The sequence below is a fragment of the Pleurodeles waltl genome, chromosome 4_2 (assembly GCF_031143425.1).
Source record: "Pleurodeles waltl isolate 20211129_DDA chromosome 4_2, aPleWal1.hap1.20221129, whole genome shotgun sequence".
Taxonomy (NCBI): Eukaryota; Metazoa; Chordata; class Amphibia; order Caudata; family Salamandridae; genus Pleurodeles; species Pleurodeles waltl.
Genome location: NC_090443.1, coordinates 362131193 through 362149186, shown reverse-complemented (window position 1 = coordinate 362149186; position 17994 = coordinate 362131193). Strand labels below are relative to the sequence as shown.

At 44.9% G+C, this 17994-nt stretch overlaps 1 protein-coding gene across 2 annotated transcripts in view; it reads left to right on the top strand.

Moving 5' to 3' along the window:
• FAM234B (family with sequence similarity 234 member B) overlaps positions 1–17994 on the top strand; it is a 254974-nt gene that overhangs the window by 21999 nt on the left and 214981 nt on the right. The window contains exon 2 of one of the 2 annotated variants that reach the window (XM_069231447.1): positions 16436–16779. The exons of the other annotated variant lie outside the window; for it this stretch is intronic. The gene's annotated coding sequence lies outside the window, so the exon portion shown is untranslated. The remainder of the gene's footprint in view (positions 1–16435; positions 16780–17994) is intronic. 2 annotated transcript variants of the gene reach the window in all.

Below are 17994 nucleotides of genomic sequence, written 5' to 3'. Positions count from 1 at the left end.
TGGTTCCCAGTAGATGGAAGATTGTGAATTTATTACTTGTGAAGGATCCACATCCTTCACAACTAAGTACCAACTTTCATACAGGAATTCTAAAAGGTTCAGGTTAGTCGAGCAAATATTGCAGCAAGTTGCATATTTTACAAATATGTGGCTGAGGGATAGATTGTAGAATTTAACAAAAACAGAAAATGTGTATATTTCTTGAATATTGTCACCCATTTTACTTCATTCACACACAGCTATCACACAAACATTATACGCCACTCTCTCCTGTTCATCCTATTGAAAATCATATAAACTATCTTCTCAATTTTGTAAAGTTTTAAAGACCTGTCTAATCCTCCCAAAACCTCATTTTGCTAATTGATGCCCATTTAATCTTTTTCCATGAATCTTTTTATTGTTTATTAATAGTAACAGAACATAACATTACAGCAATGTCATTGTATAAAACGGAATAGTTCAGTAGTTACGCATCTTGTGGGTCATATGAGATTCATGATAGGTGGTATAGTGAACAGTAACTAGTACGAAGAACTGTTGTGCTGGTTACCAGAACTTGTGAACTACATATTACAACCAGCAGGGTCTGTGGAGACTTCAACATTGATGACTTGTGCATTAAATGGTAAACTACATGTGTTCGAATATAAACCTTAAAGTATCCAGCAACTCTATTGCTTCACTAAATGACAGAAAGAATGACTATGGATTTATGTATAAATGCGAATTCTAGGGCAATGTTAAGCAAAACAATAACCTACAACAACTAAGGCATTCAATGAAGTAAGGAGTCCAAAACAAGCAATTCAATGCCCCCGTATGCAAGGAGTTCCCCGGCAAGGTTACGGGAATGTCTGCACATGAAGTGATCAACTCGTGTCTAAATGTGCAGTGTCACCACTGAACCAATCCAGATCCTTGTGGTAAAGTGTAATATCTGCTGGGCTGCTGTGAGCTATTGATTTTCCGCAATGAGGTCAGTGTCTGTCTCCGGAGTACACAAAGATGTCAACTTTACTTCCCAGCCGTCAGAAAGGGGATATTTGTGTTGGCCAAGTGTGTCCTCTCGCCTCAGCGCCACACCCTCAGCTTCCGCCCATGTCAGGAAGGAGTGTTTCCAGGCCAACACAGTTGGTGCTTCGGCAGCCTTCCATCTCCGGGTTATCAGCCGTTTGGCTGTTAAAAGCCCAAGGTCTAGGAACCTGATGGTGGCCTTGCAGTTCGTGCTTCTAGGAAATAGGCCTAACACGCAAGCTTCCCATGTGTGTGACAGTGAGAGCGACGTGCATGTCGACAAACAGCCCATGACAGCACCCCTTGATGCCCATTTAATAGGCAATAAAACTGACTGTATCACTGGCCAGTTCGATTCTTACTTGCCGTCAGTATAATTCACACCTACTGCTGGAACCTGGATTGCTCCAAAAGAGTTGGCCATACCACTTACCCACACAATTTGACACTTTCTGACACACACAGCAGAGTACCTGTAGGTAGGAGAAGTTTAATTCTTAACAAGTTTGTCACAACTAACATTACCCCTATAAGTGTTCCTTCATCTTCTACTGTGGACTTCTGATCTTTTACTGCCTTTACTCTTTTAAAGCTCACATTGTCATTATCTACCACCTCTGGCATTATTGATTCATTGGTAAGGATTTTGACACCATATTTATCACCCCAAACTCCCATCCTCATTCAACCTTGAGCTTAACAGTCTAGCTCACATGACCCTCTCTGCTCTGTTTCTCTCCATGTGTTCACTTATGAACACACACTCTCAACCCACACATGTTGAACCATGTGATCTTACTCTCTCCAAAACACTCATTCACAAATTACACCCTTCTTCTCAGACAGTGACAAAAGAATTAGCCTTCAGGAATTTTAGCGTTATTGTTTCAGTTCTGAAATTAATGTTAAAAAGTTAACACAGTGGCCTTATAAGGAGGACGTCATCTGCATCTAGTGCAATGTGGTCCTCTCTTCCCTCTCCCCAGTTCCATCCCTGGATTTGATCATCTGGATCAGATGTGCTAGCGGTTCAGTTGCAAGGGCAAATAAAATGGGTGACAGGGGGCATCCTTGTCTTGCTTCCCTATTGATGAGAAATGCATCTGAAAGTATTCCGTTGATCTGTACCCTTGCCATGGGGTTACAATAGAGGGCCTGCACCAGCTTGCAAAAACATGGTCCCAACCCAGCATGTGTCAGAACTGCCCTCAAGTAGCCCCAGTCACTGAATTTTAAGTCAGTGGGCCAGGGCCACATGGGGACGCCGGAGACAATGACATATGCTGCATGTTGGCATGAAGCTGCATCGGTCTGGATGTATCAGGGTAGGAAGAACACACCAAAGTTGTATGGCTAGTATGGTAGCTAATATCTTAATTTCACAGCTAAGGAGAGAGAGAGGGCGGTAGGCAGAGCAGGACGTTTGGGGTGGAGGGGGCTGGGACTTTGGTATCACTACAATACTAGTTTTATCTAGCTCGGGTGAAAGATGCCATTCCTATCCACTTCCTTGTAAAGGGCCAGCAGTCTCTGCAACAGAATTACTCAGAAGGTTGTGTAATATTCATTTGGGAAACCATCGGGACCTGGGGTTTTCCCGGGGGTCATCGTGGATAGGGCCGTGGATATTTCTACAGTTGTGAGGGGTTCGTCTAGTATCTGTTCTTTACTTCAAGGTAGCTTGGTGAGAGAAGTTTGCATGGAATTGCGTGGCATACTCTGTATCTTCCGTACTTGGGGCTGCATATAAGGCACGATAATATGGGCAAAGGATCACACTACTTTTGGTACAGTTTGTCATTTTTTGCCTTCTTCATCAATGATTTCAGGTGCTCCACACTACCCACCTAGAAGTCTGTGCCCTTTGCCTAGAGACCAAAGATGCTGGCGACACCAGTGACGTCACAACTCGTGAACTTGACTTCATCACAAATTAAATTGGTGGTGGTGGCGCCAGGCGATTTTATTTTTTTTATTTTTATTTTATTTAAAAAAATAAAAAAAAATCCCCTCCCCTGAGGTTTCCCCGGGGGCGGTGGCCACGGGGTTGGTGGTGTACTGATCCATAGTTGTCTGAGCGCTAGCCGACCTGAGCCCAGTTGTCTGGGCGGTTTGTCTTTGCCTGTGGTGCACTTTATTTCTCGGGAGGGTTCGGCCCGCTTGCCATGTTGTTGTAATAGCCCAATCCCAATGGAGTGCTGGCTTTGACCTAGAACTCAGTGTTTGTGATCCAGTTTCTCCTGCAATGTATCCTGAGAAACACCACCAGTCTTGCTAAATTGTAGAGGATAATTATCCCAGGTGTATTTGTGGAGGCTAGATCTTAATAGTAGAGTGAAGATCGATTTTTAGTCCAAGGGACTCGTCTGAACCAAAAGTGCCCTCCACAACAGGCAGACATGAGGGGAACATTAGTGTGGGAGATTAGTGGAATGAAGGCTTTGGAGACAAACCCAGCGACTAGGTCATTACCGTTACGCCAGCCCTGGAGTAAATGATTAGAAGCCGGGACAAGTGCTTGTGGGTGAGGCATGCCTACGCGGACCCAACCTCTCTGAGATTGATGGAGCTGCCTGAGGCCTTACAAGGAAAATACCTTCGCTGCTGCACTGAGCTGTGGAGTTTGTGGGACAGCAGCGGGGGTTAGCTCTTCTGTAGATAGGAATGCCATGTATTCACTTCATTTGCGGTCTTGTCCTCCAGTTGGGTCTCTTTTATAAGTGGCTGAATCCCAGGAGTGGAGGTAAATGGGGCCAGGGAGAGGGCTTCTCCATAGTTCGTGGTCTCCTCTCCTCTGAGTGGATGTGAGTGGTGACACCAAAAGAATCGAGGTTTTCCCCCATCCTGTGGGTCTTATGTGGGTCACCCCAGGCAGGGATCCTTCAATGCAATGCTAATTGAAAATGGTGGTGGAATTCTGCCACCGACAAGGATTTTGTAGTGGGCCATCCAATCGCGAGGGTGACGCCTCCATTACAAGACATCCCTTTGCTGCAGTTATGAGGGCCAGTAGATGGTTGAGCGGCGGCACAGGCCGAGCGTGTGTCGTCTTCTCCTGCTGTTCTGGAGTTGGCCGGAGACCCTTGGCAGACCGCCTCTGGTACCACAGGCTTTGTGAGAGAAGGGGGACCTCCCTCGACCATCCTGTGCCTGTTCTCGTCATATCCTGGCCATGCCGGGCCCACTCCATCTCCAGCCGCCCCGAGTACCGGGTGCCAGGACGAGGAGGCCGGGAGAGTTGTCCTGAACACTCCCCGGCTGGTCTTTTTCCAGGCCGGGGCAGAGGGCAGCACACGGTAGTCGCCGGAGTTGTCTGCGTGGCCCCGGTTGGCACCCGCTCCCACTCGCAGCACTCTTCCCGGGCTCCTGTGTCGCTGGAGCAACATCGGAGCGCTTCCGTCACCATTTTGTTCCGGCCAGGTGTCTGTCTGCTAAGAGGCGGCAGACAAGTGATTCTGCCGGAAGAAACATTGCAGCCGCAAGCGGGCACACAAAAGCTGTTTTTAGAGGCAGCTGGGCTGTTTAGGGGATTCTATGGCTGTTTTTTCAAGTGGATAGGGGAAGGGATTGGGAGCACTTCTAAAGTGCACCTGCCATGTTGGCATCCTTGGCCACGCCCTTCTCGTAGCACAAGTTTTGCAAGTCATTGTACGTGTAAGTTCTGTGGGTAGAGGCTTTAGAAATTTCATAGCTTTTAGCATCTCATCAATATCTTTCCAACTAAATTCACATGGATCTTTCTCTCCATATCCATAATTCAAAACATTTACACTTCTTCTGATCAGCTAGAAGGCTCTATTAATGTGTCCATGCACAGAATATGACATTGGTTGAAGGTCACTTAGTGGGACTGATCTCTTGAACTCACTTACTGAAGATTGTCAAATGTGAGAGTCAGAACGTGTTTTCCACACACTCTCAAGGTATATTTCTACATCTTTAAAGTCACATTCTTCTTTCCCAGCAAATCCTTCTGAAAACTTCACAGGTTCAGCAGTTAAAGCTCCAAGCTTTGTTCCAATTTAGTGTCATCACCTGTAAGAAAAAGGGACATCTCTGGGTCATGTTTCCTGTACTGAATATGAAGTGGGATTAAGGTGGTAATTACAACCCTGGCGGACGGTGTTAATCCGTCGCAGAAGTGACGGTAAAGTGAAGTATATACCACCAGCCGTATTACGAGTCCATTATATCCTATGGAACTCGTAATACAGCTGGTGGTATATCTGTCACATTTGGGACAGATTAACACCTCCTCCAAAGTTGTAATCAGGCCCTAAGTGTCTTTTCTCAATCAATCAATCAATCAATTAATCACATAATTTATAAAGCGCGCTACTCACCCGTCAGGGTCTCAAGGTGCTAGGGATGGAGATACTGGTCGAATAGCCATGTCTTGAGGCGTTTCCTGAAAGTCAGGAGGTCCTGGGTCTGGCGTAGGTGTAGCAGTAGGGAGTTCCAGGTCTTGGCGGCGAGGTGAGAGAAGGATCTTCCTCCAGTGGTGGTGCGGCAAATGCGGGGGACGAAGGCGAGGCTGGCGGAGCGGAGCTGGCGGATGGGAGTGTGGAAGGTGAGTCTGTTGTTGAAGTAGGCCGGACCTGTGTTGTGGAGGGCTTTGTGTGCGTGGGTGAGTAGTTTGAAGGTAATCCTCTTCGATACGGGTAGCCAGTGTAGGTCTCTGAGGTGGGCAGAGATGTGGTCGCGTCGTGGGACGTCGAGGATGAGTCGGGCGGAGAAGTTTTGGATACGTTGCATTTTCGTTTGTAGCTTGGCCGTGGCTCCTGCATAGAGTGCGTTGCAGTAGTCCAGTCGGCTGCTGACCAGGGCGTGGGTGATTGTCTTTCTGGTTTAGACGGGAATCCACTTGAAAATCTTGCGGAGCATGCGAAGGGTGTTGTAACAGGGAGAGGAGACTGCGTTGACCTGCTGAGTCATGCTGAGTCCAAGATGATTCCCAGGTTCTGTACTTGGGTGGTGGGAGTGGGTGCAGCTCCTAGGGAGGTAGGCCACCAGGAGTCGTTCAAGGCGGAGGGGTTGCTGCCGAGGATGAGGATCTCTGTTTTGTTTGTTTAACTTGAGGCGGCTTTATTCCATCCAGTTGGTGATGGCGTGAAGTCCAATTGTGGAGGTTGTTTCTTGCGGTTGTGGGGTCTTTCGTGAGGGAAATGATCAGCTGGGTGTCGTCTGCGTAGGATACTATGTTGATGTGGTGGGATTGTGCGTTGTTGGCGAGAGGTGCCATGTAAACGTTGAAAAATTTTGGGCTGAGGGAGGATCCCTGGGGGGACGCCACAGATGGTTTTGGAGGATTCGGACAGGTGAGGCGGAAGGCAGACTCTCTGGGTTCTGCCAGAGAGGAATGAAGAGATCCAGTCGAGGGCCTTGCCATGGATCCCGGCGTTGTGGAGGCGTGTTCGAAGGGTGTGGTGACAAACGGTGTTGAAGGCTTCGGAGAGGTCCAGGAGGATGAGTGCTGCGGTTTGACCTTCGTCGAGCATGGTCCTGATGTCATCTGTGGCAGCAATTAGTGCGGTCTCCGTGCTGTGGTTCTTACGAAATCCGGATAGGGAGGTATCGAGTGCTGTGCTGTCTTCCAGAAAGTGGGATAGTTGGCTTTTCGATTTTCTCAATGACCTTCGCTGGGAAGGGGGGGAGGGAGATGGGCCGGTAGTTTTTGGGGTCATCTTGCCCTGTTTCTTCAACAGGGCATTGACATCGGCGTGTTTCAAGCTCTCCTGGAAGTTAGCTGTCTCCCAAGGAGCTGTTGATGATGGCGCGGAGGAAGGGGGCGATGATGTCGCTGGCTTTGTTGAAGATCTGGTGCGGGCAGGGGTCCGAGGGGGAGCCGGAGTGGATGGAGGCCATGGTGTTGATGGTGTCTTAATTGTTGACGTGGGTCCAGGAGCATAGAGGGTTGGTGTTGCTTGGTGCATTGGGTTTGTGGCTGTCTGTGGCTGTCTGTGGTTGTCTGGTGGGTCTGAGGTTTGAAGCTGTTGTGGATGTCTTCGATCTTTCGACGGAAGTAAGTGGTGAGGGAGTTGCAGAGCTCCTGTGGTGGCGGGGGTTTGTAGGAGCAGGGCCTGAGGTTGGATAGTTCTTTGATGATGCCGAAGAGCTCTTTGTTGCTGTGAGCGTTGGTGTCTATGCGGCTTTTGTAGTAGGTTCTTTTGGTGGTGCGGATCAGCTGGTGATGTTGCGGATGGCAGTCTTGAGGGTGATGTGGTTGGATTCGGTGAGTGCAAGGTGCCAGGTCTTCTCCATTCTTCGGCATTCCCGTTTGAAGGCCTACTGGTCGGGGGTGAACCAGCTGGCCTTAGGTCTGTGGTGGATGTCCGAGGGTTGTTTGAGTGGTGCAAGGTTGTTGGCGCAGTCGTCTATCAATTGATGCATGTTGGTGGCGGCTGTGTTGGGGTCCCGGGTCCTAGGAGGAGGTGCCTGGGCGAGGGTGGAGATCAGCTGTTCTGTTGAGATTCTGTTCCAATAGCGGCGGGGTTGAGTGGTGAGGTGGTGAGTGTCCGGCTTCTGGAAGGAGAAATGGATGCAGCGATGGTCGGTCCAGTGGAGTTAGGTGGTGTGGCTGTGGGAGACGTGGTTGCTGGCTGAGAAGATGGGGTTGAGTGTGTGTCCTGCGGTGTGGGTGGGCGACATGACGAGTTGCTTGAGGTGGAGGTTGTCGAGTAGGTTGATGGTGTTGATATCGTTGTTGTTTTCTAGGTGGAAGTTCAGGTCGCCGAGGAGGATGTAGTCCGTTGAGGCGAGGGCTTGGGCGCTGATGGTGTCGGCGATGTTGTCGCAGAAGTGAGGTCGGGGCATAGGGGTCTGTAGACCAGTGTTCCTCTGAGGGCGGTGTTGGCGTTGCCGTGGGTTTTGAAATGGAAGTGCTTGGCGGAGTTGATGGTGTCGTGGGAGCTGGTGGAGACTCTGATGGTGCTTTTGTGGAATATGGCGATTCCTCCTCCTGGTTTGTTGCTGCGGTCTCGTCTAGTGATCCTGTAGCCTTCAGGTATGGCTAAGGCTATGTCTGTTCCGAGGCCAAATTCATCCAGGTTTCGGTAAAAAATGCGACGTCAGGTGATTATGAGGTCAGTAGGTCCCAGAGTTCGATTGCGTGCTTGTGGACGGAGCGGGTGTTGAGCAGAATGCAGCTGAGGTAGTTGTCTGTAGCTTTGTGTCTGAGCTTGGTGGTTAGGGTGCAGGTGAAGTTGCGGGCTCTGCAGGAGAAGGGTCCTTTGGTATGCTTCGGAGTGGACTGGAAGCAGATGGAGGAGGGTCCTGGATTGAGGGCGTGGAGGTAAATAGCTGTGTAGCGGTGATTGGTGGTGCAGTGGGCGCGTGGGCCAGGGGGACTGGCGCTGGGCGCGGATGGGTGCAGACTTGCTTGCCAGCGGCGTGTCCGCGGCTGCCAATAGAGGGGAGGTGGGAGTGAGTGGCAGCTGGGAGGAGGGAGGGGAACAGCAAATGGGTGAGCGGGGGGCGGGCCGCAGGGACTCCGCGGCGTGAAAGGAGATCAGAAGTGGAGGGAGGGGTGCGGGGCCAAGGGGACGCAGCGGCTGGGGCCGAGGGGAGCCGAGCAAAAAACAAAAGGAGAAGGAAGTAGAAACACGGGCACCTGGAGCAGAGGCGGCGGTGTAGGGAGCGACCTGCCTGAAGCAGGGTCAAGGCTCGCCTCTTCCATTACTCTATCCATATCTCTGACAATCCCTGCCTTATGAACATTGCAACAAACCTAAGTAGCACAATTATAAAAACCGGGACATTTGACAGTACAATGTCTCGAGTGGAACCATTTCGAATAGCCCACTCCTCATGTGGCACAGCATGAAGGTCAGCTCCCTCCAATTTGCTGTTAAGTTCTTGAAAAATATGGTTCCTTTTGAATATATCTCTGCAGGCACCAACTTTTCATTGACAATCATTCCACTTAAAATTATTGGAAATTCAGTGTTCACTGAAGCATTTGCAATGTTTTGGCGAGTTAACATCTCCAGGTTCATCTTGTTCGATGTTGATGACCAGAATTCATCAAGTTGCACATGTATAGGTTTCAAATGTTTGAGGCAGACACAGTGAATTGTTCCACTCGCCGACATTAGTCTGATTCTTTCACATTCTTTGACAGATAGTTCAAGATAACTATCAACGACAATGTGCAGTTCTTGCAAGGTGCACACTGACGTTGATATCTGTAGAACAGTCTGAACGATCTCTCTGAAGTTTTGCATGGATGAAATCTTGACCAATTGCAATTGTATCATATAGTCCACAACAGCAGCAGTTTTTAATGAGGACACCTTTTTTTAAATGAAATTCTTCAGGCAAAATGTTTTTTTCAAGCCCATGTAAAAGTTTGTGCTTCATTGATTTGGTTGCAGCATCCCCATCAAATAATGTGTTTGTTTGAAGAAGATCATGCAACAGAAAGTCCTTGATAAATTCCTCGCTTTCTTTTGATACATCCATCTCTCTCTGCTTGTGAAAGTAATTTTTTTGTTACCTGGTTTGTAGTGGCTGGTTGGGCGAAACTCTTACTATGGCAATTAAAGCGTGGAAGTTTAGCTTTAGGGATTATGCCTTTTCTCTTTCAGTTCAAATCTCTCCTGTTTCAGTTCTGCATATAGTTTCAATCCATGTTCCAGGACATCTAGCAGACATGTCTTTATATCGTTATCCAAAGTACTTTGTGTTGGTTTCCGTTGCACAACACAGCCACTTAGTTTTGAGGGCCGGCACTTTTTTCTGCCTCAAACATTTACTGCAAGCAAAAGACACATATGGGAAAGACAGACGAAGAGAAAAACGAAAAAGCATCACAATGGGAGAAAGCAGAAAGCTGCAAGAGTGAGATGAAGGGGCATGGGTGGCTGTAAATGGACCGAAGAGGCCTGGGATGGCTTCAGGATTATGCTGCCTCAGTATACTGTGTTTACACATTCAGTTGCAGCAGCCACATGTTTGAGAGGATGGCTTTGGGCACAGGCACGTTTTTATTTACAAATTGAGCACTGGTTATCCACATAATGTTTGGTCAGAAAGTTGTGTAGAAGCACAGGCTCAGTCATTTCAAAAGGGTTTCCTTGCTGCTGCTTGAAATAAAGAAGGCTGTCCACTTGTTTATTAAAACTTTCCACTCCCTTTCCCACAAGTTCGTGGTGAGGAACAGTTTCACAAGGGTCCATTAATTTTGAATTTGGCATCTCTCTGAAAACATTGCAAATAGAAAGGACTTCAGTGTAAACTGGGTGCCACTTTTACGTGTGTGATCAACAATTCTCTTGGAGCTTTTCTGGATCATCTGTTCCAGTTTCATATTTGATCCACAGCATTAAATCTTCCCTCTCTGTCTTTCACCACAAAATGTCTTGGGATGAATCTTCTGTAAAGGTATGGTTTTTCCACCTCTAGCGTATTCACTCTTTCCAAATACCAGGACCCATATCTCTGGTAATTTATGCAGTCAAATTTGTGAAACACAGTAATCTGTGACTCAACAGTCTTCACATGCAGCTCCCAATCACCTTCCCAATCAGCATTTACCAAGTTTTGCACTAGAGCTATCATGTGTGAAACATTTGCCCAGTACTTGCAAAGTTATGCTTTTTCTTCACATTCTTTGACAAACTCTACAAACTTGGTTTTCAGGTTTTCTGATTTTGAACTGAGTAAATTTAGCATTGCCTGGCTTTGCTTCAAGTCTTTTGAATTAGGTGCTCCGTGTGCCTTGTTCACTTCTGAGATAAGGTAGGCAGAATGTATTTTGTCATTCTTGTTCCAGAAAGCATTCCAACGCATGTTTCTATAGCCTCAGGTGTGATGAGCATACGTTGTAACGAATTAACATAATAAGTTCCATTCAATACTGACTGGACAGTTTTACTTCCAAAGATTTCAGCCTCAATAAGTGCATTGTCTATGCCACATCCACTGACAGAACTTCCTACACACAGCAGCGCAACTTTTGTCATGTGGAAAAAGCCCATCATTGGATAACTATCATCAAATTCTACTGGAAAATGTCCGCTACAATACAGAAAACACCTTCATCGCAGAAAATTGGTAGGATAGGCTGGTCTTCAAGCTGAGCATGCACATTTTGGAAATGTTTTAGAGCTGTTTATACAGTTGCGTAGTTTGGACTGGAGATGGTATTACTGGTAAAAACCAAACCTTCTTCAGTGGGATGGTATTCTGGGAGATCAGAGCATGAATATCAGCCCACAGAGAAAGTGGCTTTTCTTCATCCTTCAGTCCCCACAGAATAAGCGATATGATAAATTCAGTTAAATCAGCTTTGCGGACTGCAGCCTCAGGTAGAAGAAGATCCATGTCATCAGCCACTTTTAAACATTCTGGTACACTAGGACGTGTTGATGACATGTAGTCATTTTGCACATGTTGGCAAGGCAGTTGGGTTATAAGTTTGCAGCTTTAATTGTTTATGCCTACAGCTGACACAGCTTGTTTTCCAGAAGCTACTTCACTATGGTAGTGTCATGTGTGCTGGGTGTTCCAGACAAAGAAGAGCTGCCTTCAAAATCAAAATTATCAAGAGAAGCAATTATAAGGCCTTTCCTGGTAAGTGACTTGGAAGTAGTGTGCTGTCGGATTCACAAGATTTTACAACATGAACTGCTTAAATGTTTCAGCTCCTTACTATGTCATTATAACTTGTTCATTGAAGTGATTAGCTCTTTACTTTTGCACTTGTCATAGATTTGGTGGGAAGTCATCATGTGTAGCGGAGTTGTCTTTTTGCTGTGATGTAATTCATAAAACATGATTTGGAAAAGACAGTACATTTACACAGCATAAGCCTGTTGGTTCATGGGATTGTCTCCCACTTTGTTGCTTATATCTTCAAAGCCATTTTCAATGTTGTTGGCTTCTCTTCTGAATTCAAGAACTTTAGTTTGTAACAGTATTTGCTTTGATGATATTAATTAATGATGTATAAAATGTTAAGAGAACATCAGGCATTCGTGTTGACTCCCATGATTTACTGAGCTCTGGGGCATCACAAAATTTGTAATTAAGTCCAAAATCTAAATCTTTCAGTACATTTCATAAAATACTTCTTCTGATTTTACTTCATCCTGTGATCTTATTTTGGCAGCAAGAACTTCAGGAGCCAGATCAGCTGAGAACACCATAAGTGGCTCATTCTTTTTGTTAGACTGACAGAAACGAATTCCGTCATTGTACATTCTCAAAGGAGAAATCTTAATTTCATAATTATGGATCAATACAGTTTCATCAAAGTTGACCATTATTTCTCTGATCACACTGAGTGTGAACCTAGCTAGCGCTCAAGAGTGACTTTAAAACTTAATTTGCATTTTCAAAGAGTGCAAACTTAACTGAAGGCTGATGGTTACGTTGCTGCTGGGAGCTCATTGTACATTCATATTTTTAAATGTATGCATGTACCCAGTTTGGGTGTACATATGAGTCTGCTGCAAATACATTAACTTTGCTGTTTAGATCAGCTACTCAGTTGAAAACTTCATATTGGAAGAAACTAGCTGCAGATAAAAACATGTTTGCCCTTTGAGGCTCACATACTCTGTACTTTGTTCTTTCGTCAATCCCTTTGGCCCTTGTTCCGGCTAATCCACAGATAACACATTGAAGAACTCCTGCTTTCTGAACAGTTGTTGGAGGTGGACGAGGTGTAGCCATCGGTTTTCTAAGTTGATGCGCATTGAGTTTGGTTGTCATCGCTTTTTCAGAAGACTCCATTTCTTGTTGTGATTCATTGGTTCCTGCTATTTTTTTGACAAACTTTTTCCAGGCTTTTTTCCATTGTATATGACTTACAGCACTTGTTGTTACAATGATAAAATATTTGATCCTCTTCGCCCATCAGTTTCAATCTTTTGTGAACTCCGTCTTGCCGTATTTCTGCAGCATCTTTAATTCTCTTCTGTCCAGCCACAGTTGATGTTAGCTTTTCTTTCGGATTAGTTTGGCATATGACACATTTTTCTTTGTTGAAGAAGTCCTCAGATTTGTTAGTTAACAACACTCTATCAGGAGGTAAAGATCCTCTGCTTCCACCTACTTCGCTCATGTTTACGAATTTGAATCAACAGAAAACCTGGAACAAAAACAATATTAAAATAAATTACCAATATGATGGCTACAGCACATCATTATAGAGTTGCCATTTTGGAAAATGGTGGAAGGATTGCTCTGAGGAACTATTTTCTTTCTCTATAAGACTACTTGACTCCCAAAACCTATGTTTTGACACCAAAATGAAGTATATAGGTTTAATGGTTCCTGAAATATTACATCTTCACTGCAACACATCCACCATTTTTTTAAAATGTGACCCACAAAAAATCGGCCTGGATTAGCAATGTCTACACAAGGTAAATTACTTCTCTAATGATACAAAAACACAAATCAAAAATGAAAATCTCTGGGCAACATTTTTTTATGGAGTTATGTCAAGGGGCCAGGACTTTAGAGTACAGATTCTGAAAACATACAATTCTGTGTTCTGCATTGAGGCCAATGTTCTACAAGAAAACCACTACTTTTAGATGACAGCATACTTTTAACATTACCATAAGTAAAAAAATACATCACACAGCATGATTATATTTTTTCGGGCTTCCTTTAAACTCCTGTTACAAAACCTATCCCTAAAAGGACACTGTAAAGACTTTAAACTTAGCAAACAAATGGAAGCATAATTTATATTTTACCTTTGCATGAAGATGATTTATTTTTGTTTTTGTTTTTCTGGAACAGCACCTTTTTTTTTTCTTTATCAGAACTGCAAGTCCTTAAAAAGTATACAGTGGAGTGTGTGGGATGGCGGTTGCAGAAAATATTTGACTGTGGTTGATTGCATGCAGGAGTCTCGTGAGCCATGTGTGCCTCAAGTAGCTACATAGAATCTGAAGGGATGCTGCCAAGGAGGTGACGTTCTGCAAGCACATCAGGTTTAGCTTCTGGCAACAGTTCTGTTCAAAGCTCTGCCCGCTCAGCATAGCAGGTGTTCTCTGACTGATGCTTAGCGTGACCGCAGGCCTAGTCGTAATTACACAAATAAGAGGGCTATGGGCCTGATGAGTCCTCTCTTTCCTCTTATTTCTTTCACTCACAGAAAGGAGAACCCACATGCTTTCCGCCCACCTGTCTCCAGCTGCCACAACACAGACACTACTGCAACTCGCAGTATGCCTTCCCTGTGCACCTTGTTAGCTTTTGTAGTTTGGTCTCTGTTGTGCTTATCCTATGGTGGGCACATCTGAGCTGCAGCAATTGTTTTCGGGCCCGCAGAGGTGGGCAATAGCTGCAGCAGCAATTGTGTTGTGGGGCCGCTGAGGTGGGTCGGAGCTGCAGGACTTTGAAAACATCCTGCCCTGCAGACTCTGTGCCACACTGTGGGTGAGACCCAACTACTGAATGTAGGTCTCACACGTGAGCCACGGATGCAGCAATGAAAAATAAAGTTGCCGCCTGACTGTCTGCCTGCCTTTGCCAAATCAGACACTTTATGGTCACAGTAGGGCAGGCGCCTTACATTAAAACAATAGGCATGGTCCATGTGCGGCACTCTGCTGGTTGTGGAATTGTAAACCTTGCACACGGACCATCCCGAATCCAATCAATGAAATGCATACATTTCTGTATGTTGGAAGTATTGGTCGCAGTTTATTGGGCATCTGATTTAAAGCATAAGCACACCCAATATAGTTTATTGGAGGCCATAATTCCCTTGTGACAGTCATATCATAAATCACTTCTGACAGTTGACGACAAATGGTAATTTGTACAAGCCATACTCCATCTTTCAATGTATCATCTCGCTTCATAGCCTGTCAGTCATAAATCATCATACCATAAATCATTCTTACAGTTTGGGAGTAAATGGAACCTTTGAGGTGACTTTATCACTTTGTGTGTGGGGGGGGGTGTACCCCTTTTACCGTTTGTAGGCTTACCTTGCTGCCTTTCACCAATCATTGTGTCCTGCCCTCCGGTGGACCTCGGCTGCGAAGATTAAAGTTAACAGATGAGACAGTCCCTCTGCACAGCGCAGTCATTGCCAACGAGATCCCTGTTTAATTGCAGCTCTTCAAAGAGTGCTCCTCTTGGAGCTGTAGGATGGAGTCATAATTCATGACCAATACATTTTAGTGCAGTGATGTGGACACCAGCACTAAGTGCGTTAGTCTAACCCCTGATGCATTGGTACTTGGAAGGGCTGACAATTACTTTTGCGTCCCATGGCACACATATCTGTATAGTAACATAATTGTAATGAATAATACTGTGAAAAACATCTTTATCGCACACTTGTAACTATATTGCAAGACCAACGTTAGACTATTTCTAACTGAATAGGGTGGGCTGCCATGTACAGCAAAAAAAGGCAAATAATGAGTCAAGCTTTAGAAGCAAAAAAAATGTGTTTCAAAACCAAATTAAAAAAAAGCCATTCCAGAATTTTGTTTTATATTTGCAAGGATCCGATGGCCCTCTTTAAGTGATATTACATGGAGGAACCTTTGTTGAATTCTACCATGTCTGAGCTTAATCTTTTCTTTGGAGTACATTAGAAGATGACCTTGAGCCCAGGTGCTCCTAGTTTATTAACAAAGCATGTGGTGGCTTCTACGATCAGATTTGGAGGCCTACATGTTGGTTTACTATTTCTTACCGGCGCACATATGTGCTCCTTTCAGTTCTTCTTGATCCGTTGTATGCAGTATTTTCCGTACGTAGCAAACTAATGCATCAGTTGTAGAGATCTGTGTGAATCCTCAAGTTCAGGGAAGCTAATCCTGTGGGTTCGCTCTTCCTCTGTGGCTTCTGAGCTTGATGAAATTTGTACTGTTGAGGTGAGTAATGAATAAGACTTGTTATATTCACATACAGATGAGGCTGAGCTTCAGATGTACAATATGTGTACTCAATATTCAATATTATTCATTAGAACATTGGACTGAAGACATTGGAATTGCCCACGGCTAATTCTGGCTGGCACAAGCCTTCTGCTGCAACATTCCAGTGTGTGTCTTTGTGTTTCTCCCTTGTTTTAATTTTGGTATACTCTCCCCTCAGTGGGTGGCATGTTCTAATAGCCTTATAGCCTTTCTACCTCAGCCTACACCAATTGTTAAAGATCCTGTTCCCTGTTCTAGGCCCTCGCTAAAGGCTGGGGCCTAATACTCTGGTTCAGGGTTCCTAAGAACCGGTATAGCCGTTGGCTGTGGTATAATATGTGTTTTGAATGTGCAGCAAATAAGATTACATAAGGAATGAAAGACCCCATACCACTAAAAGTGCATCTTTTTAAAAGTGCTTTGACCTCATATCATTTAAAAGCAGTTTCAGAAAACACTGACTCAGGAGCTTTCAATGGACAAGTGAATTTGATGGCTTGCCTTTCGTTCTTTAATAGTTTTATTCGGGACGCTGCAGAGCACAGGATGGGCTGGCAGTTGACTTCTAGAAGAAGATGGTGGTGCTTTGGAGCTTGGCCACTTGTGGTCCCCAGAAACCGTCTGAGACCAGCAGTCTACTGTTTGTGGCATGGTACCCAAAGAGACCGGCACGGTTTGTGTCCCACAATATGCATTCCGTTGGACTGGCAGATGTAGCTCCGCCTGCCCTGGAACAAAGAACGTGATATGTGATCCTGTTAAGGCCTGCTCCAAAAGCATCCCACCACCCATACCCTTGCACAAGTAACGCTGCTTGCAGCATTACAAGTTGGACTGCGTGTCTGTCACCTTCTCATATTGGGTCAGTACAACAATCTTTTGGTGAAAGGGATTCTGCACCAGAGGTATCCTCTTTGAGGAGGTGTTTTTATTGGATCATCCTGTGCACATTAGAAGGGAAGTAAATGCTGATTACAAAGTGTGCATTGTTGGTAATTAGCTGCCTATTTTTATGATTTTCTTTTGACATTAACCGCAGAATCCTCACCAACTGCCCTTCACAAGATAAGGATCCTTTAGAAGTTGTTTGACTAAAGCTTTCAGCACTCACTAGAGATTTAGTTGTTCGAGGAGAATGAATGTGCAATGATTTTTCACCTACTGAGCTATTTCAGTAAAAGAGGGATGGCGGTTGTCTTCCATACATGCAGACCCTAATGGTCTTCACCCGTAATACATTTGTGGAAATCATGGTGGGAGGATGTTAAAACCCTGCCCTGTGAGTGCAAGAATGCCTGCGGCAGAATACTACATAAACCAATGGCATCACTACTGACAGTCTGATCAGTGATTTCACAACAACTGTTAATTTCCTGCATGCCAACGAAATACATAGAAAACAAGGATTTTTTTTTTAACCTCTTGAGGGAAAAGTGTTGAGAGCATAACAAAGGGAAATGTATTCCTAAAGTGCTTTCAGTGAAGGGAGAGTCTGAGGCATAATTTCTGCATATTGTAGATTTTTTTATTGCCATCTTATAATTGTCAAACATATATTTCCAGTAAATTCTGCTTCTTCTGGGTCGATTCAAAATGTTGTACCCTGTTTTAGTTTTTGGTGTGAGGCGTCATAAGTTGCCAGACTCCGTCCTTACATAATCGCCGCCAGCCATGTTATACATAAGTGATGGGATGTTAGCACCAACATCCTTCACATCTCACCTGGAGCCTTGTGCTAACATCTGGCACCTGCCTTTGGACGTAAGATAAAGACCAGCTGTTGATGACCTGTCAAGGTGGAGAAACATCCCTTTGTTATGCTGCTCAACACTTTTTCCTCAAGAGGTTTAAAAAATCCTTGTTTTCTATGCATTTAATTGGTGAATGCAACAAAATGCATTTACAACGCATATGTGTTTACCACGAATATGCCTTTACAACAAATTTCATTGTGAAGGCATGAAAGGTAAAGGTATATGCGTGGTAAAGGTTTTAAAGGTAAGTACAGGTAAGTATTAAGTGGGTTGAATTTTTTGTAATATATATATATATATATATATATCCAACAATCCTCCTG